The following is a 24,970-nucleotide window of genomic DNA, read 5'->3' as shown; positions in this document are numbered from 1 at the left end:
GAATTCCCAGTGCCTAGCGCAGACTCTGGCATCTAGTAGGAACTGGATACATATTTGTCAAAGGAATGCATGAATTTCTCAATTCACCTTGATATAGTTTATCACAATAATTATTTTTAAAGAAATCACCTAAGATTTTGGTTTCTAGTTTCTCACCTTCACTGCTACACTCTTGGTGCTATTTGGAAGCTCTCTATTTAGTGATTTTTGTCCCTGGGAAAGAAAAGGTGTGTTTAGAATCTCCACCTTGTTAGTACAACCACTATGAAGATGTCTGGAGGTTTCTCAAAAAACTAAAAGTAGAGCTGCTGTATGATTCAGCAATCCTTCTGCTGGGTATATACCCCAAAGAAAGGAAATCAGTGTATCAAAGAGATATCTGCACTCCCACGTTTGTTGCAGCATTGTTCACAATAGCTAAGATTTGGAAGCAACCTAAGTGTCCATCAACAGGTGAATGAATAAAGAAAATTTGGTTTGTATACACAATGGAGTACTATTCAGCCATAAAAATTAATGAGATCCTGGCATTTGCAACAACATGGATGGAACTGGAGATCGTTATGTTAAATGAAGTAAGCCAGACACAGAAAGACAGATGTCACATGTTCTCACTTATCTGTGGGATCTAAAAAATCAAACAATGTAACTCATGGAGATAGCAGAATGGTTACCAGAGGCTGGGAAGGGTAGTGGGATGCTGTGGGGAGGTGGGAATGGTTAATGGGCATGAAAAATAGTTAGAAAGAATAAATAAGACATACTATTTTATAGCACAACCAGTTGACTACAGTCAATAATAACTTAATTGTACATTTAAAAATAACTAAGAGAGTGTAATTGGATTGTTTGTAACACAAAGGATACATGCTTGAGGTGATGTATACCCCTTCTCCATGATGTGTGTGTACACATTGCATGCCTGTATCAAAACATCTCATGCACCCCACAAATGTATACACCTACTATGTACCCACAAAAATTAAAAATTAAAAATTAAAAAAAAAAGAGCCTCCACCTTGGGTGTGGGTTGAATGGTAGTCTAGTGTATGAGTGCCCTTGTAAGTATAATGTTATGAAAGTTTCCTGCCTTGCCAGTCACAGAAATCAAATATTCTCTCAAGTAATATCCTCCATATTTCCCCAAACTGAAGTAGCCTCTTTTTTCTCTGATGCCCTTCAGCAATTTTTGTTCTTTAGGATTTTCATGCATTCATCTATTCATTCAAAGGCACTTGTTATTAATTGAAACTATTTTAGTATCTTTACATTTTTTTTTTTTTTTGAGACAGGGTCTCACTCTGTCACCCAGGCTGGAGTGCAGTGGAGCCATCTCGGCTCACTGTAACCTCCGCCTCCTGGGTTCAAGCGGTTCTTCCAGTTCTGCCTTCCAAGTAGCTGGGATTACAGGCACGTACCACCACACCCAACTAGAATCTTTACACTTATTGATTTCTCTCCTGAAGAAGATTTTAAGTGTTGCTACTTACCATGCTTGTGATTTTGGGCAAGTTATTAAACCTAGCCTCAGTTTCCCTTTCTGCAAATGGGAATGAGGATAGAATCTATCATAGAATTATTGTAAAGATTAAATAAATACTTTAACTTGTCCAATGGCAAGTGTTTAATACATATTAGCAATTTAATAATAATAGCTATTATTATTATAAATCAGATTCTTGAGGACAGGGACAGTCTCATGTTTCATATTAGATAGTGCAATGTTCAATCGATATTTGTTGCATTAGTTTTATCTTACAAAGCAGTGAGAGGTTTCAACACAGAGCACAAAATAACTCTGGGGTTGGTATTTCTCCATAGCATCATCAAAACAAGCTGCCTTGGCTGATAGAAGACCAAAGTCTTTGATTCAAGAGACTTAACCTTTGCATTCCTTTCTCATAGCCTCCAGTTCAAGCGCTTAGCTTTCAACCTCCCATTGTCTCCCAGAGGATGAGTTGGTTTAGGCTGATTGCTGGCTCCTGATCTTTGGAGAAAGACTCCTTATAGATCTCTGCACTTACGAAGCAACTTTATAGTTCTGAGCTGAGGAAGAGTTGTACAAACAGGAACGAAATGAAGCCAGTGTTTCTGGGCTTATTGCTAGGGCCTGGAAATGGATAATAAACAAGAGGGATCCAAGGGTGTCATGTAGGAACCGGTCATTAGAACCCATATGTTCTCTCCTAAATGGTTTTGAGCACAGTTGTGCATTTAAAAGAAACAGAATACCCCTTTCAAAATAGCATTTCTAGGTGCTATAATAATATGAATGTGAATGGCAATTTTGCAAACTGGGCCCCAAATTTTCATAGTCTAGGTTTAAGAAGGGATTCTCCCTTTCTGGCCTGTAATATAGTGCATGTTGGTTAAAATCCAGTGTCCTTATCAAGAAACTCTATGTAAGATGCAATCAAGACTGTGACAGGCATGTTTTCCAGCAAGGTGAGCATATTTTGGAAGGTCCAGGCAATGAGAAATGGGACCAGAGATGTAGGGAGGAATCTGATGTGAGCATTGCTTGTCTAATCTAGGGATGGGACTTTATCTTTTGGACAGTAGGGAGCTACTAACAGTTTTTAATCTGTGGATTAGCATACTCTTATTTGTGTTTGAGAAAGGTCACTTGACCTGCAACTGTGTGTGTGTGTGTGTGTGTGTGTGTGTGTGTGATACTATACAGGTTGGAGGTTAGTTCAGAGACTAATTCCAAGTGAAAGATGGTGAGAGCTAATGAAGGCAGCAGAGGTGGAGATAGAGAGGGTTGATAGGTATTAAGGAGGTAGAGCTTAGTGACTGGTATGATTTATTCTTGGCGGTTGGATGTACTTTGTGGAAGGAGGCTCAGACTGAATGGAAGATGTTGGATTCCTTGAGTTTCCTTCTTTGAGATAAGAAATGCAGGTGGGACCAGGCGCAGTGGCTCATGCCTGTAATCCCAGCATTTTGGGAGGCTGAGGCAGCGGATCACCTGAGGTTGGGAGTTTGAGACCAGCCTGACCAACATGGTGAAACCCCGTCTCTACTAAAAATACAAAATTAGCCGGGCGTGGTGGCACATGCCTGTAATCCCGGTTAGTCGGGAGGCTGAGGCAGGAGAATCGCTTGAACCCGGGAGGCAGAGGTTGTGGTGAGCTGAGATTGTGCTGCTGCACTCCAGTCTGGGCAACAGACTGGAGCAAAACTCCGTCTCAAAAAACAAAAACAAAACAAAAAGAAATGCAGGTGGATGAGGCGGTTTCATGATTTCAATGATCTACAAATTGATGACGCCAAAATCTGTACTTCCAGTCCCTGCCTTCTTCCTGTGTTCTAGATCCACACACCTAGCTCTTTATTGGATCACTTCACCAGTTCATGGGTGCCTGAACCCATGTCCCCAAACCAGTGTGGTTATTTTTGCTTTCTGAGTCCCCTCCTCAACCTTCATTCCCTCAGTGAATGACACCACCACCTACCTCGTTATTGCTTATGCCAAGATTTTGGAATTATTCTTAAATCATCTCCTTGTATCACTCACCCCTAGTTATCCCAAATTCTGTCAGTTTAACATCTTTAATATCTATTTAGTCTGTCCATTATTTTCCACCTTCATGTACAAGAAAAGGAAGTAGAAGTAAGGTGCTGAGCTACCAAGACAGCGTCCTATGTTAGAGTGTGAGATTTCAGAGATGCAGCAATTCTAAATGATTAAAATTACTTCTATGTAGTGGCTGGAAATTATCAGATAAGGTCTGATCTAGAGCAATCACAGCATTGAAAAAATGAGGTGCACACCTCTTTCCTATGCGTAGGAGAATTATCCACCTTATAAATCCTTAACAGTTGAAAATGGCAGATACTCAACTTTTAAGCTGTACTTGCAGTTAAAAGGTGCATGGAACCCAGCTGCCTTCAACTAGATGTAGCCACTGTAGGCTTTGAATTTAGAGTCACAGTAGCAGAAATAGTATATGGTGCTCCAAGACTGTGGGCCTTACACAGAAGTGACAGTGTTGACTGTGGTGTTAGTGGTTGCAGTAAGATTATGCTTCTGGTGCAGAAGTGGCAGCAGTACAAACAGCAGTGTCTAGTAGATTGATGGCCCTTATTTGACTAGCTCTGTAGTGTGCTTTTGGGCATTGGTGCTAGCTGATTAGACTTGAGCCCTTCCAATTAGTCAGAAGATGTGGCAGGCATTTTTCCAGCTGCCATAACAGAAAACTTCATTAGTAGTGGCTTAAGCCATTAGGATTTTAAAATAAGTTTGGTGTTAATAGCTACTGACATTTTTTTAAGCTTTTTTTTTTTTTTTTGAGACAGGGTCTCACTCTGTCGCCCAGGCTGAAGTGCACTAGTGCAATCTAGGCTCACTGCAACCTCTGCCTCTCAGGCCCAAGTGATCCTCCTGCTTCAGCCCCCAAAGTAGTTAGGACTACAGGCACGTGCCACCACACCTGGATAATTTTTGTATTTTTTGTAGAGATGGGGTCTCACCATGTTGCCCAGGCTGGTAGCAAACTCCTGGGCTCAAGCAATCTGCCTGCCTCAGCCTCCCAAAGTGTGCTACTGACATTTTGTCAATAGGTTGACAGTGTCAAGGTTCTCTTTCAGCCTCTTGGCCTTTCCCTTAGGCTGCCGTCTTTGTCAAGACAAGGATCAGAAGAGGGGACAGGTTAGCACCAGTTGTGTATTTCATTTTAATCAGAGGAGCCAAAGGTTCCTGAAACTCCAGCAGACTTAGGCATACATGTTACTGGCCAGAGCTGAGTAATATGGTCAACTACCTGCGTGGAAATGTGAGAAATGAGTATTTAACAAGTATTTGGAGTGTCCAACCTCTACGATACAACTGGAGATGAAGAAGTTGAGAAAAAGACAGCTAATCTACAATGTCTGCCACTTAAAATAACCTTTTTAAAAAGATATTGTGGATATTGCTTCAATCAGCCAGAATCAGTCTGCTGCTTCCTACAAAGAATCCTGTATGATAATCTAAGGCTTGACAACTAATAAGATCAAATATGAAACGAGACAGGAATTAAAGATGATTCTAAAAGCATAGAATTAGAGAATGGTGCCTCTATTGATTGAAATAAGAAAAACATTTACTAAGGGATGAATGATGTATAGGCTTACTCTGTTTACTCCTTTAACTGCTTTTAAAATGAGAAGTATGTTACCACGGCTGAATCTCTAATTGGTAAAATATGTGGCAAAGATATTTTTGAATTGGAAAAGCTCACTTTACCTGTTTCAGGTGCCACAGTCACCTCTTATACATTTGGCTGGCTTCTCCTGGTACATTTAAAGGTAATTTTGAATTTTCAGTGTTATCATGGTTGCTTTGAGAATGAGACTCCAGCTTGTCTTTCCATAGGGCTTGTTACATAAGTGGTAGAATTAATTGTTCATTAAGGCAGTAATTGAGGTTGATTAAATAGTGATTTAGTGAATCAGTTACAATAGAAGTTCATAAAAGTGCAGCCCTTAGTTATTGATTTTCTTTTTATTACTTTTTCTTTGGGGCAAAATTTATTGAAAATTGACATTAGGAAAACCCTCTCAGAGTCAACTAACAATACCAGGGTCCTCCCACCACCACGGACTGCTTGCTACTTCAGTGCCTTTGAATGTTCACTGCCTGTACTTTTGCTCTTCCTTTAAGACAGCCCACTTTAAAAATTATGAATATTGCTTCATTTGGCAGAGTCAGTCACTATTGCTTTCCCCAAGGAACCCTGTGTGATAATCCAAGGCTTGGCACCTCATAAGAACATGGGTTGATTTCACCTTCTCCAGAAAGCCCGTCCCTAAATTTAGATACCCCTTCTTTTAGAGGGGAAGGCCCCTTGCTTTATTTATCTGTTTATTCCATGTACCTGAGACAGGTCCTCAATGAATGCTTGTTGAATATAAAAATGGGTCAATACTGGAGAGCTTACAAGTAATTGGATATTGTCCTGATCAATGGGCGGATAAGAGTGTCATACTAAAGAAAGACAGAGAGAGAGAGAGAGAGAGAGAGAGAGAGATCCAAGCCATTCCTAGCATATGAGAAGGCCAGAGATTAGGAGAAGGGTGAGACAAAAGTATAGGCGATGTCTATGTAAAGCTCATATTGCCTTGGATATTAGAATATCGGAATCTTTACTTGGCTGTTAGAGTTTTTCACTTGCCTACAGCTATAAAACTTCATTTGCTTTTTTGCCGCCTGCTTTAATTTTTCAAATCCCCAGAGGTCTTACTCCCTGATATGGTATGGCTATGTTACCACCCAGATCTCATCTTGAATTGTAGTTCCCATAATCCCCACATGTTTCGGGAGAGACCCAGTGGGAGGTAATTGAATCTGGTGGCAGTTAACCCCATGCTGCTGTTCTTGTGATGGTCAGTGAGTTCTCGTGAGATCTGATGATTTCATAAGGGACGGTTCTCCCTTTGCTTGGCACATCTCCTTCCTGCTGCCATGTGAAGAAGGACGTGTTTGCTTCCCCTTCTGCCATGATTGTAACTTTCCTAAGGCCTCCCCAGCCATGTGGAACTGTGAGTCAATTAAACCTCTTCCCTTTATAACTTACCCAGTTTCAGATATGTCTTCATAGCTGTGTGAAAATGGACTAATCACTCCCCTAGCATGACAGAGTCTCCCAAACCATGGCTCCAATCTCTCATACCCTCCTTGGAGAAGCCCATGCTTTCTCATCTCTCTAACTCTATGCAACTTTAGCAGCTTTGGATGGAACTATGATGATGGTATCTCTCTGCCCTCTCTAATCTTTTAGATTGGCAGGCAAAGGAAGTAGCTGGATCTATTCCATACCACTTACTTTTCTATGTCTCTTCAGAACCAAAAGACTGTCTAGTAATTTAGAGCCCCAGATCTGGCTTACCATTAAGCTGGTTTACCCAGTATACTCACGCACTTTGGACCTTGGAGAGGCATAGTCATTTGCCCTTATAGCTCAGTAAAATATATTCCAAGAAATCTTATTCTTTCAGGTTCCTGAAAGAATTCGTGCTTAGTTTCCCTTTCTGCTGCCCCTTCCCTCCCAGCTTAATCCATAGTTAATTGCCTTTTTCATGTCAGCTGGCATAAGGACAGAAATGTTTCAGCTTTCTTAAGACATCTTTTCCTAGCTTCATCCAGCTGCCTTTGTTTGTGGCTCTATTTTGATGCTTGATATGATTGTTCATACTGTGATTTTAAAATCTGAATAATTCTCTTGTGTTTTTAGGAGTAAAGTGCTATTTGGAAATCTTACAAATAAATAGACTCAGGTTTCCTCTTCCTATCAGAAGAAGGAAGAACAGGCTCCTCCCTCCCCATGTTCCTGCAATGTTTTTTGCATAGTGGAAGTCAACAACTTACTTCTTCTACCTGCTGTCCATGTCCTTGTTTGGTGACGGCCATTGACTAGGGATTTTTGGCTGAACCAGAGGCACCCCCCAACCCCAATGAGAAAACTAAGGTCAAACTCAATCTTCTAATTTTAGAAACAAAATCAACTGGCTTTTACATTTCAAAGGCCATTATGCCATTTATTTCAAAAGTGATGTGTTATTTGTACTTGGCTTAAACTGGGCCAACCTACTGGAGTATTTTGTGATAATCGGCTACCCGAGGCTCGAGAATCGCTGCAGGATCTTCTTAAAATGGCTGCCTGCTCCTCCTTGGAGAATTGTGAAAGTACAAAAAGAAATCATTGTGGTTAGAAAAATCTTTTTCTGCTTTATTATTCAAAAAGCACTGCTGTTAGCTTCTTCTGTGAGAGTGTTTCCCAGGGATAGTCTTAATTATTGATGGCTAAATTCTCATTACTTAATGGAATTTGAACTTTAAGGGGAAACAAGAGGGAACTTTTCTTGCTAATTGGTGACACACATTGTCTCCTCTACATCCATAGAAGAACATAGTGGCTTGGCAGAAAAGAGAGATCAGAGACTGAGGAAAGACGCAAGGGAAAGGTGAGACAGGAGAGAGAGGTATGCATTGACTTCTCATCTGGAACCCTACAAGATGTTTTCTGGTTCTAATTAGAACTTAACACTACTCATCTCTCCCATGTATGAGTATGTAATAGAGAGGAAAATCATTGTGAATAAAACATTGTTGTTCTTCCATAGAGATGCTTCTGTTACATGAGAAGTCCTTGGTGAACTTGAATATGAAAAGGTGGCCTAGAGGGCAGAACTCTGACGTGTTCTTCATCATAGATTAAGGAGATTTTAGAGTTGGGAGGGCTGTAGGGATCTCGGGGAAATAATGTGTAAAGTTGGAAGAAAATAGTACAACTCCTTAGGATGACCCAGGCTGGATAATATCTTTCAAGAACAAGGATGTCTAATGCTTAATTTGAACTTGTGTATATTATTGTGATAGATACCCCTTTCCCCAGAGAATTCTTTAAGCCAGCTTTTGTTTGTTTGTTTGTTTATGTATTTTATTTTTTTGAGACAGGGCCTCGCTCTGTTGCCCAGACTGGAGCATAGTGGCACTATCTCGGCTCACTGCAGCCTCCGCCTCCTGGGTTCAAGCAATTCTCCTGCCTCAGTCTCCAGAGTATCTGGGATTACAGGCACAAGCCACCACACCAGGCTAATTGGTTTTTTAAAATATTTTTAATAAAGATGGGGTTTCACCATGTTGGCCAGGCTGGTCTCAAACTCTTGGCCTCAAGTGATCTACCTGCCTTGGCCTCTCAAACTGCTGCGATTACAGGCATGGGCCACCATGCCTGGCCTAAATCAGCTTTTGCTGAAATAATATTGCACAACAAACAACCCCAATCTTAGTAGCTTCCAACAGCAAACATTTATTTATTTTGTTTCAGTCTGTGGGGTTAACTGCAGTTAACTGTGCTCCCAGCTGCAGGTCAAATTTAGGTCTGTTCCTATGGCTTTCATATTTTGGCCCAGGCTGAAGGAGCAGTAGCTCCCTGAGGCAAGCTCTTCTCTAGGAGGGCTGGAGCAGAAGTAGCCAAGCCAGACTGGGCAAGCACTTCTCTAGGAGGGCTGGAGCAGAAGTAGCCAAGCCAGACTGGGCAAGCACTTTTAAAGCCTCTGCTCAGAGGTGGCTTACATCATGTCTGCGTCAATTCCATTGGGCAAAGCCAGTCACATGGCCAAACTCAGCATCAAAGTGGGAGGGAGCAGAAGTCTATTCCTTCCTCAGAGGAGGGGAGGAGGGAAGAGTGAACACTTAAGAACAGTATTTGCTAATTAATGCCACCCACATCCTCTAACCTTCAGGAAATCTGGGGAAGTTCACTGGCATGCATGCACGTGCACTGCCTTGAATTAGGATTTTTATTTTATTTGTTTATTTACTAATAGACTAAGGGAAAGTTTGAGTTGCAAATCAGGTTGCCACAGAGTGAATTCAGATGACACAACACTGAGCTCATCAAGTAGGAATCCGAAGCCAGGTGACCTTGAAAACCCTCTATTTGCAGAAACTGTGTGTGTGTGTTTTGCACAGTTAACCCTTCAAAATCCACAGACTGAGCATTCAGATCAATCCTTTTTCTTTTTTAAGGGCTGAGAGACCATAGTTTACATCTGGACTACGTGTAAGCTTTGAGACCAGTAAAATTGTTCACTCTGGTTCTGCTTGTCGAAAACCAATTCATATTCTCGAGTCTATCTCGTTTTATACTGCCATTTTTCTTCCCCAAATAAAAATCACCTGATTGGCTCTCCAAGACTCACTCAAGCCCTTGGATGAGTCAATTTCCTATCCAGCCTTTCAGTGTCACCTCTGTTTTCACTAAGATATCTGCCAAAGAAAAGGGAGAGACTTCATTTGCCAAAGGCTGTGAACCATTGAATTTGAGAGTTCAGCTCCTGTTTTTTTCTTACTTTTTTCTACAGGCTCAATTAGGGGACTCAAAAACCAAAAGAAAAGCAAAACCCCAAGGCTCATTGTTTGTCTTAGTTTTGCACCAGCTTTCTGCTTCCTCCTGAGCCCAGATCTTTTCAAATCTTTTCTAAATTTGAAGATTTGCAGTCTGTTACTTTGTAATAAGTGCACCATCCACACAGTCATTTTTAGACAACTCACCCACCCCAACCATTTCTTTTCCCCAAACAGAAGCTTATTTTCGGGTTGATTTCTTTTTTACTTTTTGCAGAAGAATCCTTTGCCTGAACCGATAAAGAAGAAAAAGAAAGTGCCATATTCTTTTGCTTCACAATACGACAGGAGTGAGGAGGAGGCAAAGTATATCTTTTAACGAAGGAAAAGATGAGGTTAAAGGAAATGGATGGATCCATTGAATTTGCTGACATCCACCCCACACGACTTCCCTGCCTGGCTCAGCTTTGCATAGCCTTGTTATTGTTTTTATATTCCCTTCTCACAGCAACTTTTCCAGAGAAAAGAGACTGGACAAAGGGATTATTTCAGTAATGTTCCTCATTGTTCCCTTGGCTCTCATGGCCGTCTTTTCCAAGGCTGATTGCTTACTGCTAGCTAGAGTAGGCTCCTCTCCTTTCTGCTGTTATTATTTCAAAAGACAGTTGTGTGTTGAAGAAAAGTATCATACCAGGTTCTTGTCCTTTAGAATTGAATTAACTAGCTGAGAAAATGACTATCAGCAACCAGTTAGCTTTTAAGTTGGAGAGTTCCTCGTCCATAAGAACGTAGAATTTTAGAGCCACAAGGTATTTAGAGATTGTCATTTCCAACCACCTTACTTTATAGATGGAGTTCCAAAGAAACTGAAGGCTTTCCCAAGGTCACACCACTAGTTATTGGTAGTACTGGGACTAGAGCCCAGTCGTCCTAATTCTATTCTTCCCATACACCTAATTTAATTCCAGAATCTGGATTACACTTAAAGGCACAGACATATTAATCTTTAACTTCTAAAGTGGCAGACTGAGTTTTAACAGAGAGAATGCTGAAATTCTCGGTAGAGATAATAAGGGGGGCCATTGGGGAAAGAATAAAGCTGTACAAGAATAAAACAGTTTCCCAGCTTCTTGCTTTTGGTAGAAATATATCTAACAAGAAAGTTCCAAGCATGCAAATGTAAAGAAAAGAGTTTGATTGTCAAAGCTAACCTGAAAAATTTTCTCCTGCATCATTCTGGGAGACTCCAGAACAAAGAAACACAATGTCATTAACAAAGGAAGGAGAGATTTGAAAAGGCTCAGTGCTTTTACACTTAAAACATATCCTTTTTTTCTTCCAGGTTTATAAACATGGTTTTGGAGATGGAAATTTCTTACAAAGCAACACAGTCTCTTTGCCCTATTCCTGTAACAATAACACTGAATTTAAATAACTCTAATCTTCAAATAGGCTAGAGTATCTTGCAGATATTTTTGAGTTGTTTGATCACTTTCTCCTTGCCAGTTTCCCCTGTATCACTCAGCTCTGCATGGCCTTTTAATTTTTTCCCGTATTTCTTTATCACTGCAACCTTTTCTTATGGCAAGAGAAGACTGGGAAAAGCGATTTCAATCATTTCCCTCACCACTCCCCTGGAAAGTAGAGGGTAGATGGTGGAAAACAGCTGTTGTTTTGGTGGGGCAGGAGTGAGGAGTTGTGGAAATATTGATTATTTGAGTCTTAATTTATTTCCTAAAGGGAGAAGTCTTGAGCCTCCAAAATTGAGGAAGTTAAAGTTGAGTGTTCAAATTGGTAGAAGGGAAGGAGGTAGCATTAATAGGCACAGATAAGTCTGCATATTTTAGATGTTGTTGCAAAAACATGTGCCCCCTTTTGCTGTTTTCCCCAGGACCTGGAGCATACAGTCCCCGAGTATAGAGCTTTCCTGGAGGTCCCCTTCTTGCATCACCAGCCTTGTCCCCTTCCCTTTACCTGTCCTTCCTCCCTCTTTGTATTTCTCTCTTGGTTTCTGCTTTCTTTCCTTCTTTCATTGAATCACCTTTCTTTTATGTCTAAGATTGTTGGGCGTGTGTTTCCGGGTTTATAGGCCTCTTTTATTTTATTTTAAATAGCATTTAATTTAAAAATTCATAATAATAACAGTGTAAATACCAGCTGCCTTTTATTGACCATGTTTCTAAGGGCTTTCTGTATATTTAATCACCACCACAGAACTACTGATCTCTGCTCTTTCCTCCATTTGACAGATGAGGAAATGAAAGTTAGAGAGTTGAATAACTTATTTACGGTTTTTTGTTTTGTTTTGTTTTTGAGACAGAGTCTTGCTCTGTCACCCAGGCTGAAGTACAGTGGTGCGATCTTAACTCACTGTAACTCCTGCCTCCTGGGCCCAAGTGATTCTCCTGCTTCAGCCTCCCGAGTAGCTGGGACTACAGGTGCCCACCACCACACTCAGCTAATTTTTATATTTTTGGTAGAGACAGTTCCACTATGTTGGCCAGGCTGGTCTTGAACTCCTTACCTTAAGTGATCCACTTGCCTTGGCCTCCCAAAGTGCTGGGATTACAAGTGTAAGCCACCGTGCCTGGCCATTATTTATGTTATTTCTGTTGAAGAGGCAGTAATTGGAAGAGCTGAGATCTGAACACATGCTTTTCTAGTTGGAAAGCCTGTTTTCTAGATGTTATTGTACTATCAACACCATCTCCTTCCTCCCCTTCCTTCACCCGCACCATCTCCAAAATCCCTGGAACTTAAATCTTTGCCCTCTATGTGATTTCTACATGTGGCATCAAAGTTTCTGGCCAAAAAGCATGCTGTGTGATTGTATTCACCTTTGACAATCACTTGTGTTTGTGTGTTAAGGATGAACACAGCAAAAGAAGAGATACCTTGGTTAATTGGAGTGTCAGATTCTGGAAGGTTTCTTAGAGGAAAACAAGAGAGACATGAATTCATTCAATTTATTCCACAGATAGTTATTGTCATTGAGTCTGTAGCTTTCGGAAAAGAAAGGACTCGACTCGAAAAGAAAACCGCTCAAACGGTCTTCCTCATTCCTACTTCCAGGTGCTCATTAAGGAAGTTTTGTTTCAAAATACTTTGATTTTAAAATGGAGTGTCAAGGGGTCCTGGATCAACAGCTCTGACCGGAGCTCAGTCTTCTATTCTCAGAAAAGGAATAAAACACATTAGGCTAAGGAATTAAATCTCCGTCCCACTCCCACCTTCTCTCCCCTCTTTTCCTTTCTCCCTGCCCTGACCGTCCATCTGAATGTCTTTGTCCTGGCTATGCAGAGAGCATGAGAGAGACTTGGAAGCAGCATGGTCAAGTGTTCTGTTCAGCACAAACTCTGCTTGGTTGGCAAAGCGCTTCTTTTCTCCTTGTCAATATTTCTGTAAGTGAAGAGAGAGGCACATGAAAAGAGAAACACACCTCTCCTGCTTCCTCAGTGACTGTTTTCTGTACCTATGGCAGTTGCTGTGATACTATCTAGGGATCTCCCCAGCATGCCACAGTCCTGTGTTTGAACCTCAAATCCCTGGAAATCTTACCCCTAGTGCAGCAGGAGTTTGCTTGATCAGTCCTGAAGTGTTTTGGAAGCAGAGATCATGATGGCTGTTGGCAGTGGTTGACATATATGAAAGAGAATAAAGATGAAACCCATCAAGTTTAATTTCATTCTAGACTTTAGATGGAATTCCACTACTGAATTCCAGAGGTTAGAAGGCCAGGGCTAGTTCCCATGCCTGCTGGCCTTTGTGGAAAGAATGTTAATTAGAATAGCAATGTGAAAATGACTGCTGTGTTATTTGCCTAGCTTTAGGTAGAATATAATTGATGATAATAAACAATATTTGAGTGCCTTCTCTGTATTAGGTTTTACAAATATTATTTCCTTAAATCTTTATAACAAATCCATGAGGTGGGTAGGTCATCTTTTACCCGTTTTTATGTATAAAGAAACTGAGGGCCAGATGCAGTGGCTCATGCCTGTAATCCCAGCACTTTGGCAGGCGAGAATTTTACCATTGAACCACCAATTCAATCTCAGCAATTTGGGAGGCCGAGAGTGGGCGGATCGCCTGAGGTCAAGAGTTTGAGACCAGCCTGGCCAACATTGTGAAACCCTATCTCTACTAAAAATACAAAAATTAGCTGGGCATGGTGGCAGACACCTGTAATCTCAGCTACTTGGGAGACTGAGGTGAGAGAATCACTTGAACCTGGGAGGTGGAGGTTGCAGTGAGCTGAGATCCCACCATTGCACTGCAGCTTAGGTGACAGAGTGAGACTCCATCAAAAAACAAAAACAAAAACAAAAACAAAACAAAACAAAAAAAAAACAACAGAAAAAAAACAAACTGAGGCTCAGGGTTTTTGGAGTATTTCCCCAAAGACATTTAGCAAAGACTGGGACTCAGAAGCCCAGGAATGCACTTTCAATTTGATACACTGTATATATTATATGCATCAAAGTATTTTCTGTCTTTTAGGAAGGACTGTATCCTGTGGAATGGAATATATGTGGGAAGAAGTAGGAAACAGCCAAGAGCTCAACATTATACTATTTAGATAGTCAGCCCTAGAGTCCTAAGAGGAAACTAGAGTAAATGATGCTTTGCAAGAAGTCATAAAGTCTCTGAAAGAAAAATACTTATGGTATTAACAGGTGATAGTGACTTGGGAGATAGATATTTAAAAGTTACAGGGATGAGAGATTCAGAATTTGTTAAGTGGACTAGAACATAAAAATGGGATGCACCTTCAATATCAGTAGCCAAGAGAAAGCTGGAAAGCATCCATTACAATAAAGTTTGGGTGTTTTCACAATGGATTTGCTGCTAGAACACAAGTATCATGAAAAACATGGCCTAAAAGCCAAAATGGGAAAAGAGAAGACTCCAACCAACACTGACGTCATTGGACACTTAGGTTCAGGCAAGTCCACCTCTACTGGCCATCTGATCTACAGATGTGGTGGTATGGTGGTATTGGCAAAAGAATCATCAAAAGATTTGAGGAGGAGGCTGCTGAGAGGGAAAAAGCTCTTTCAAATATGGCTGGGTCTTGGATAAACTAAAAGCTGAGCCTGAGCCTGATGTCATCATTGATATCTCCCTGTGGAAATTTGAAACGAGCAAGTGCTATGTGACTATCATTGATGCCCTAGGACACAGAGACTTTATCAAAAACGTGGTTACAGGCACATCTCAGGCTGGCTGTGCTGTCCTGATTGTTGCTGCTGGCGTTGGTGAATTCGAAGCTGGCATCTCTAAGAATGGGCAGATCCAGGAGCACGCTCTCCTGGCTTACACACTGGGTGTGAAACAACAAATCCTTGGTGTTAGCAAAATAGATTCCACTGAGCCACTCTACAGTCAGAAGAGATACAAGGAAATAGTTAAGGAAATCAGTACTTTCCTTCAGAAAATTGGCTACAACCTTGACACATTAGCATTTGTGTCCATTTCTGGTTGGAATGGTGGCAGCATGTTGAAGCCAAGTGCTCGCAGGCCTTGGTTCAAGGGATGGAAAGTCACCCGTAAAGATGGCAATGCTAGTGGGACCATACTGCCTGAAGCTCTGGATTGCGTCCCATCACCAACTTGTCCAACTGTCAGGCCCTTGCATCTGCCACTCCAGGATGTCTACAGAATTGGTGGTACTGATACTATCTTTGTGGGCTGAGCAAAGCCTGGGTTTCTCAAACCCAGCATGGTGGTCACCTTTGCTCCAGTCAACATTACAACTAAAGATGTGTTGAAATGTACCATGAAGCTTTGAGTGAAGCTCTTCCTGGGGACAATGTAAGCTTCAATGTCAAAAATGTGCCTGTCAAAGATGTTCATTGTGGCAACACTGCTGGTAACAGCAAAAATGATCCACCAATGGAAGAAGCTGGCTTCACTGCCCAGGTAACTGTCCTGAACCATCCAGGCCAAATCAGTGTTGGTTATGCCCCTGTAATGGATTAACACACAATTCACATTGCTTGCAAGTTTGTTGAACTGAAGGAAAGGATGGATCACCATTTTGGTAAGGAGCTGGAAGATGACCCTAAATTCTTGAAGTCTGGTGATGCTGCGATTTTTGGTATAGTTCCTGGCAAGCCTATGTGTGTTGAGAGCTTCTCTCACAATACTCCTCTGGGTTGTTTTGTTGTTTGTGATATAAGATAGACAGTTGCTATGGATGTCATCAAAGCAGGGGACAAGAAGCCTGCTGGAGCTGGCAAGGTCACCAAGCCTGCCCAGAAAGCTCGGAAGGTTAAATGAGTATTACCCCTAATACCTGCCATGCCGGTCTTCACCCTTTATGCCTGAGGTTGCATTTTTTTTTGAATTTTTGCATTCAGACCTTGGCAATGAGCTTGAGCAGTAGGATATAAATAATTCCCACATGCTTAGCGTTCCAATAATGGAACACTAGGCATAAATGGGTTTTAATCAGTGGTGGAAGAACGGTCTCAGAATTATTTGTTTCAATGGACCATTTAAGGTTAATAAAGGCTGGTTAATGATAACAGTGCATTGTAAAAAATTCACAAGGAAAGGAGAATGTTTTGTGGATTTGTGTGTGTATGTGTGTGTGGCAGTTTTAAGTCACTAGTTTTTAAAATCAGTACTTTTTAATGGAAACAACTTGACCAAGAATCTATCACAGAATTTTGAGACCCATTAAAACAAAGCTTAATGAGGAAAAATAAAGTTTGGGAGATAAAGGAATAGGAAGAAAATTTCAAGAGCCTAAATTGCTTCTGTGGATCGATCCTGGGGTCACAGAGTTGAGGACTGAATTTCTGATGGTGGTACAAGGATGAGTAATGACAAGATGGTTGGTTTTCTTAAAATATTAGGAATTCTCACCAGATATATGTTCCAACTTCTCTGAGTAACTTATCATGGATTCGACTATCCATCAATTTTTCCAAGTTATTTCTTTTAAAAAATTAATAAGTTTAAAAATATTAAAGGCAATATTGATGGTATTGAGAAAAAGTCAAACAATGTAGATGGGTATAGGTGAAAAGTAAAAAATCTCCTTTTTCATCCCCCCTTTTTCCTGGGCCCACCTCTCAGATGTAACCATCTTTTTTTTTGAGACGGAGTCACGCTCTGTCACCCAGGCTAGAGTACAGTGGCGTGATCTTGGCTCACTGCCAGCTCCACCTCCCAGGTTCACGCCATTCTTCTGCCTCAGCCTCCCGAGTAGCTGGACTACAGGCACCCGCCACCACGCCTGGCTAATTTTTTTTTTTTTTTTTTTTTTGTATTTTTAGTAGAGATGGGGTTTCACCATGTTAGCCAGGATGGTCTCGATCTCCTGACCTCGTGATCCACCCGCCTTGGCCTCCCAAAGTGCTGGGATTACAGGCGTGAGCCACTGTGCTGAGCCAGATGTAACCATCTTTAATAGTTTTCTGTGTTCATGCCAGCATTGTTTCATGAGTATGTTAGCACATTATGTATGATTTTTTCCTTTTATCAGTTTCAGACCAATGAGTTGTTCTGCTAACATTCTCTAACCATGACAGATGTGGGATTTTTTCATATTATAATGAAGTTATTTTTCTAAACAGATTCTATGTATTTCAATATATCGCAGTTTTTATTCTTTTTAAAGGATTCTTAAATTGAATTTGCTTCTGAGTGCTATTGGTAAAGCTTCAATAATCTTTTATAGCTTTTTTACTTTCTAGTACAACAAGGTTTTCTAGGCTTTCATGTACGTTCTCTGTCCTCTGCCTTGAATCGACTATTTTTTGAAGAGCCCTGTTCCTTTCTTGGGAAATAGAATTTAGAAATTGCTATTAAGGCATTAGAAGTGGTGACTGATCTTTTTTTTCTTAGATTATTTTAATGGAAGGAGCTAAAAAACATATTTTTAAAAAGAAAAATAAGTAAGTACTGTATTTCCAATTGAAATGTAATGTTACAGGGTTTTACCTTTTTGAATATAATATTTTATGATTTCTTTTCACTTTTGCTGAAAGTCAGTGTAGTTAGGTTACATCCTAACTACATTGACTTAATTATTACGTGATCAATCCGGCTGTGTGTGTTTTGCATGTGTGAATTTTACACACATAATAGTATCACAATTATCTAAAGAATATTATTACTATCAATATGATAGTGGAAAAATTTAAGAATTTCTTTGCAGTTATTTTTTATGATATATCACACTAGGCAGATAGGCTCAATATTATTGTTTTTTTTTTTTTTTGAGATGGAGTCTCGCTCTGTCACCCAGGATGGATTGCAGTGGCGCAATCTCGGCTTACTGCAAGCTCCGCCTCCCGAGTTCACGCCATTCTCCTGCCTCAGCCTCCCAAGTAGCTGGGACTACAGGCGCCCGCCACCATGACCGGCTAATTTTTTTGTATTTTTAGTAGAGACGGGGTTTCACCATGTTAGCCAGGATGGTCTCAATCTCCTGACCTCGTGATCCACGCACTCCAGCCTCCCGGAGTGCTGGGATTACAGGCGTGAGCCACCGTGCCCGGCCAAATTGTTGTGTTTTAAAGTCATTTGAAATAATTATTTGCATGGTACACAGTTTCTTTTGTTTCAGTTTTGCTTTTGATTTTAAGGGGCTTTCTTTCTGTTTAATTTTGTTTTAAACTTACGATAAATAGTTACAGCCTTCAAAGTCACATCTTCAAAACAAAGTATATTCAGTATATTTTGCCCCTGTATCCTCACCCTGTTCTTTCTCTTGTATAGTCTTATAAACTTTTGGTTTATGTTTCCATTTAAAATTTATGAGCAGGCGGGTCACAGTGGCTCACGCCTGTAATCCCAGCACTTTGGGAGGCCAAGGTGGACAGACCACCTGAGGTGGGGAGTTGGAGACCAGCCTGACCAACATGGAGAAACCCTGTCTCTACAAAATTAGCCAGTTGTGGTGGTGCATGCCTATAATCCCAGCTACTTGGGAGGCTGAGGTAGGAGACTCTCTTGAACCTGAGAGGCGGAGGTTGCGGTGAGCTGAGATCGTGTCTTTGCACTCCAGCCTGGGCAACAAGAGTGAAACTCTGTCTCAAAACTAACTAAATAAATATAAATGAATAAATAAAATTTATGAGCCAAATATGTATATATGTTTATATTATTTCCCACCTTCTTAGATTAAAAGGTAGCATGCCCTTCACACTATTCTGCAACTTCCATTTTTCTCTTAACATTTCTAGGAGATGGCTACATAGCTGAACATAGAGATTTCTTCATTTCTTATTGCAGTTACGGAGTACTCCATTTGTGGATGTATTTTATGTTATTAAACCGGCTCCTTATTAATAACAATTAAGTTGTTTCCAGCCTTTTTCTATTAAAAATAATTGTCTTGCACAAAAATTATTTAATAATTTTGCCATTGTATATTTGGGATAGATCTTTGGAAATGGAATTGCCGGTTCAAAACATCTGTCACTAAGAACATCTTCGTGAAGGGGAAACTGAATTTTATATACATTTAGTGTGAGTTTAGGATGATCTATTTATGTAGTTTGCCATCATTTTGTGCATGAATTACTGCTAGCTGTCTCACGGTTGGAATGCCTTCCAGGAATATTTCTCCTCATTCACTGTGCCAGATCACCTGCATTAGGATGCTGAGTTTTAGCATCCAACATAGAACCCTCAGTAGGCCATTGCAACACGGACATCAACGATAAATTAGTTAATAAGTGCCATAAGTTCAAAGTATGTATGACTTGTCACTGTACAGAAATTACTAATCAGGGGTTGTGAGGTTGAAGTAAACTTTTCTAAACTGTCCATAATGAAAATATAAATTTTGATCAACCAGGTTAAGGGAAAGAATTATTTTTTTCTCTTTAGGAAGAACTTTTTCTCTTTTTACAAAATCATTGTCATGTAAAAAAACAAAGCATGTGTAACCAGAAATATATGGGAAAAAATATTACAGATGTGTGTCAGTCTAAATACTATGCATTTTTCTGGACTTTGTGATGTTTGATAACTTTGTCAGCTTTTTAAAATTTGTAACTTTTTTACTTCTTTTTTTCATTTTTAAATAAGCAATTTCACTTGTAGCTTTATAGTCACAATTTTGTTTTTTTTTTTTTTAAAAATACAGTCACCCAAACTGCACTGGTTTCAGGCCACATATAGCCGTGCTATGCCTTTACTTGTTGGAGTGATAGATCCTGTGGCTTTCAATAATGGAGCAGGCAATGACAGGCTGAGTTCTAGTGGGAAGCGCACTCTTCTCTTAGGAGGCTCTGGTTAGTATATGTAATTCTCTGCAGGAATACCCCTTTCCTGCAGAGGAGTTCACACCAGCACATCTAGTAGTAAATACTTAAGCAAAATAATACAACCTACATAGTTGCTGTCTTGTTTGCTGCTACATAGAAATTCCCTTGCCCTTTCCCAAAATAGATTTCTCCAAAGTTCCCTTCAATCTTGATGTTGGCCCAAAGATTAGTATTTTGTGATCATATTTTATTAGTTCCAGATGTGATTCTTGAGTGGGAAAAGAATGAACAAAAACACTAAACGATAAACCAACAAAACTACCCAAAACTAGTACCATTGTGTCCGAAATTGGTGGGTTCTTGGTCTCACTGACTTCAAGAATGAAGCTGCGGACCCTCCCGGTGAGTGTTACAGTTCTTAAAGATGGTGTGTGTGGAGTTTGTTCCTTCTGATATTTGGACATTTTCGGAGTTTCTTCTTTCTGGTGGGTTAGTGGTCTCGCTGGCTTCAGGAGTGAAGCTGAAGACCTTTGTGGTGAGTGTTAGAGCTCATAAAGGCAGTGCGGACCCAAAGAGTGGGCAGCAGCAAGATTTATTGTAAACAGCAAAAGAACAAAGACTCCACCGTGTGGAAGGGGACCCAAGCAGGTTGCTGCTGCTGGCTCTGGCTGACTGCATTTATTCCCTTATCTGACCCCACCCACATCCTGCTGATTGGCCCATTTTACAGAGAGCTGATTGGCCCATTTTACAGAGAGCTGATTGGTCCATTTTGACAGGATGCTGATTGGTGCGTGTTTACAATCCCTGAGCTGGACACAGATTGCTGATTGATGTATTTACAATGCTCTAGCTAGAAGTAAAAGTTCTCCAAGTCCCCACTAGATTAACTAGACATGGAGCCCTGATTGGTGCGTTTACAAACCTTGAGCTAGACACAGGGTGTTGATTGGTGCGTTTACAAACTTTGAGCTAGACACAGAGTGCTGAGTGGTGTATTTACAATGCTTTAGCTAGACATAAAAGTTCTCCAAGCCCCCACCAGTTTAGCTAGATACAGAGTGCTGACTGGTGCATCCACAAACCCCAAGCTAGACACAGAGTGCTGATTGGTGCATATACAATCCTCTGGCTAGACATAAAAGTTCTCCAAGTCCCCACCTGACTCAGGAGCCCAGCTGGCTTCGCCTAGTGGATCCCGTGCCAGGGCTGCGGGTGGAGGTGCCTGCCAGTCCCATGCCATGTTCCTGCACTCCTCAGCCCTTGGGCAGTTGATGGGACCAGGCACCACGGAGCAGGGGGCGGTGCCCATTGGGGAGGCTCAGGCTGCGTGGGAGCCCACCATGGTGGGGGCTTGGGCATGGTGGGCTGCAGGTCCCGAGCCCTGCCCTGTAGGGAGGTGGCTGAGGCCCAGTGAGAATTTGAGCGTGGCGCGGGCGAGCTGGCAGTGCTGGGGGACCTGGTGCCCCCTCTGCAGCTGCTGGCCAGGGTGCTAAGCCCTTCACTGCCTGGGGCCGGCAGCGCCGGCCGGCTGCTCAGAGTGCAGGGCCCACAGAGCCCGCACCCATTTGGAACTTGTGCTGGCCCATGAGCGCCACACGCAGCCGGGTTTCCCGCCTGCGCCTTTCCCTCCACACATCCCTGGAAGTCGAGGGAGCCGGCTCCAGCCTCGACAGGCCCAGAGAGGGGTTCCCACAGTGCAGCGGCGGGCTGAAGGGCTCCTCAAGCGTGGCCAGAGCGGACGCCGAGGCCGAGGAGGCACTGAGAGCGAGCGAGGGCTGCTAACACGTTGTCACCTCTCACTATCACAAAAACATGATTAAATTTTTTAAATTAAAATAATTTAATCAAAAAAATTAATTTTTATAGATTCACAAGGTATATGTGCAGTTTTGTGGTGGGTCTGTCTCATGGACCCTGGCCGGCCTACAGATGAAAGGAGTACTCAGACACAGGTATGCAGTTTAAGAGCAGCTAGGGGACTGATGGGTTCTAGTGGCCAAAGTGCAGCAGCCCTGAGAAGCTTGCCTTTATTCAGTGTGGGCTCAATGCCCTAAGCCTGGAGCAAACACAATCTGTGGGTAATTAACATTTATTGTTCCTCTTTCAGGGAACCTCATGAAGCCTGGATGATAAAAGTTTAGCTCCTGGTCAACATAAGTAAACAAACCTGTTTAAGATAAATTCCCCTACACTCCCTTGTACCTACTCCTTGCCCTCTGCCTCAGGGCTAGAGAACAGCTGCCTTCATCTATTCTCCCCCAAAGCTATGCAGAGCCTTCTAACCTTTCAGAAGACCTACTCCTTTCCCTATAGTTTCTCCCACCACTCTGACCAATCTTCTACAGTTTTGTTTGATGATGTATCGCATAGCGATGAAGTCTAGGCTTTTAGTGCACTCTTCCCTGAAGAGTGAACATTGTATGCAGTAATTTTTCAACTGTCATTCCCCTCCCACCCTGCCCTCTTGTGGAGTTCCCATTGTCTATTAGTCCTCTGTGTATGTCCATGTGTACCCACTGCTTAGCTCCCACTTATAAGTGAAAACATGCAGTATTTGATTTTCTGTTTCTGAGTCATGTCACTTAGGATAATGGCCTCCAGCTCTATCCATGTTGCTACAAAATACATGATTTTATTCTTTTTTTTAATGGCTGTTATCGGTGATATATGTGCCAAATTTTTTTTTATCCAATCCGCTGTTGATAGGCACTTAGGTTGATTCCATGACTTTGCTATTGTGAATAGTGCTGCAATAAACATACAAGGCAGGTGTCTTTTGGCTAGAATAATTTATATTCCTTTGGGTAGATATCCAGTAGTGTGATTGCTGGGTCAAATGGTAGTTCTAGCTTTAGTTCTTTGAGAAACCTCCATACTGCTTTCCCTAGAGGTTGTAAATGTAAATTACGTTCCCACCAACAGTGTGTAAGTGTTCCATTTTGTCTGCATTCTTGCCAACATCTGTTGTTTTCTGACTCAAAAAGATGATTTGCTTGTTTACCTCCACCTCTCCCCAGCATATTTTGATGGAAGAGTGACAAGGTAACATCAATAAATACTCTCATTTGGAAAGAGAAAAAAATGGGTGGCAAATAGCAGTCACCAGTCCCTACCAATTTTTAAATATTGCTGAAGAAACACGTTGAGGATGCTTACCATGGGGTATGAAACGTTCCTTATGTCTTCTCTCTTTTTCCCTTTGATCAATATTTCCAGACATTTATCAATTTTATTGAACTTTCAAAGAAGCAGCTTTTGAATTTATTATTTTTTTCTACTTTCTGCCCACTTCTATTGCATTGACTTCTATTACCTTTATTATTTCCTTACTTTGCATACTTTGGATTTAATTTGCTTTTCTAGTTTCCACTGTGGTTACCATTTGGATCAAGTTTTAGATCATGTATCTTTTCTAATATAAGTATTTCAGACCCTAAGTTTTCCTCTAAGAACTGTTTTAGCTGCATCTTTCAAATTTTGATGTATTTTTATTTTCATTTGGTTCTAAATAGGTAATGTAATTTCCCTTGTGATTTCTTCTTTCATTCTTGGGTTATTTAGAAGTACATTGCTTAAATTCCACATATTTGGAAATTTTCCAGATATATTGTTATTGAATTTGGTTCCATTCTATTGGAGCCAGAGAACCTTCTCTGTATGATTTTAATCTTGTAATTTATTTGAGACTTGTTTTATGGCCCAATTAGAGTCTCTTATGATGACTGTCTCATATGAATTTGAAACAAAAGTCTACATTGCTATTTTGGGGTTGTGTTTCTAATAAATGGCAACTAGGTTAAGTTTTTTCATGGTATTCTATATAACTGGTGTGTGTGTGTGTGTGTTTGTGTGTGTGTGTGTCTGCCTGTGTGTGTGTGTGTGCCTATGTATGTATGTGGTTTTGGGTTTTTTTTTTCTTCTTGTTTTATCAATCTCAGAGAGCAGAGCATTGTCTGGTATAATTATTTGTCTCTATCTCTTTCCAATTCTATAAAGTTTTTTTCCATGTATTTAAAAACTCTGTTATTTGGTGAATATGCATTTAGGATTCCTATGTTTTCTTTCCATCATCATGAAATGTCCTTCTTTAAATCTATATATTGTTTGTTCTAGAGTCTGTTTTGTCTGATATTAATATGGCCATACCAGCTTTTATTGAGTACTTGCATGGTATATCTTTTCATATGTTTACCTTTAAACTATCTATATCTGTGTATTTAAAGTGAATTTCTTGGATCTTGATTTTCTTAGACTTTTTATCAATATGGTCTGGCTTAAATCTAACATCTTGCTCTTTGTATTCTATTTGTCCCATTGTTCTCTGTTCTCTTTGACCTCTTTTCTGGTTGTGGGAGCTCAGAAAACAATAGCCCCAAATGAAGCCCAAAGAAGCAGCTTCAGAAGTGAAAGTTTTTCTCTGAACTTCCTTTACTCTCCTGTCTCTGGCCTCTCATTCTCCTTAAAGGCTAACGTCATAGAAAGTAAAATCCCTCTTCCCCAAGACATGTCATAGAAACCAAACCCCTTTTTCCAAAGACAGCTGTACAACCTAAAAATATTATCCTATAACTTTCTCCCTGCCTTTCTGTGTAAAAACTGGCCATAAAGGAATTATCTGACCTACCTTATTTGAGTGTAGGTCATAAGAGCCCCCATTCCAGAGAGGGTCCTACCACATGCTGCACAGACAGGCCAAGAAGCATCTGAACAGACAGGCCTTGCTGGGTTTCCCCACTCAGTTTGTCAGCATTATGACATACCATTATAAGCTGAGCATGGTGGCCCATGCCTGTAATCCCAACACTTTGGGAAGCCAAGGCGGGCGGATCACCTGAGGTTGGGAGTTCAAGACCTGACCAATATGGAGAAACCCTGTCTCTACTAAAAAATACAAAAATTAGCT

General features: G+C 40.9%; 1 pseudogene; it reads left to right on the top strand.

Moving 5' to 3' along the window:
- The first annotated feature begins 14,725 nt into the window (after window positions 1–14,725).
- LOC100581127 lies at window positions 14,726–16,117 on the top strand (annotated as a pseudogene).
- The last annotated feature ends 8,853 nt before the right edge of the window (window positions 16,118–24,970 follow it).

Source organism: Nomascus leucogenys, chromosome 22a, assembly GCF_006542625.1.
Source record: "Nomascus leucogenys isolate Asia chromosome 22a, Asia_NLE_v1, whole genome shotgun sequence".
Taxonomy (NCBI): domain Eukaryota; kingdom Metazoa; phylum Chordata; class Mammalia; order Primates; family Hylobatidae; genus Nomascus; species Nomascus leucogenys.
Note: the sequence above shows the minus strand (reverse complement) of the source record. Positions and strands in the feature narration are given on the sequence as shown.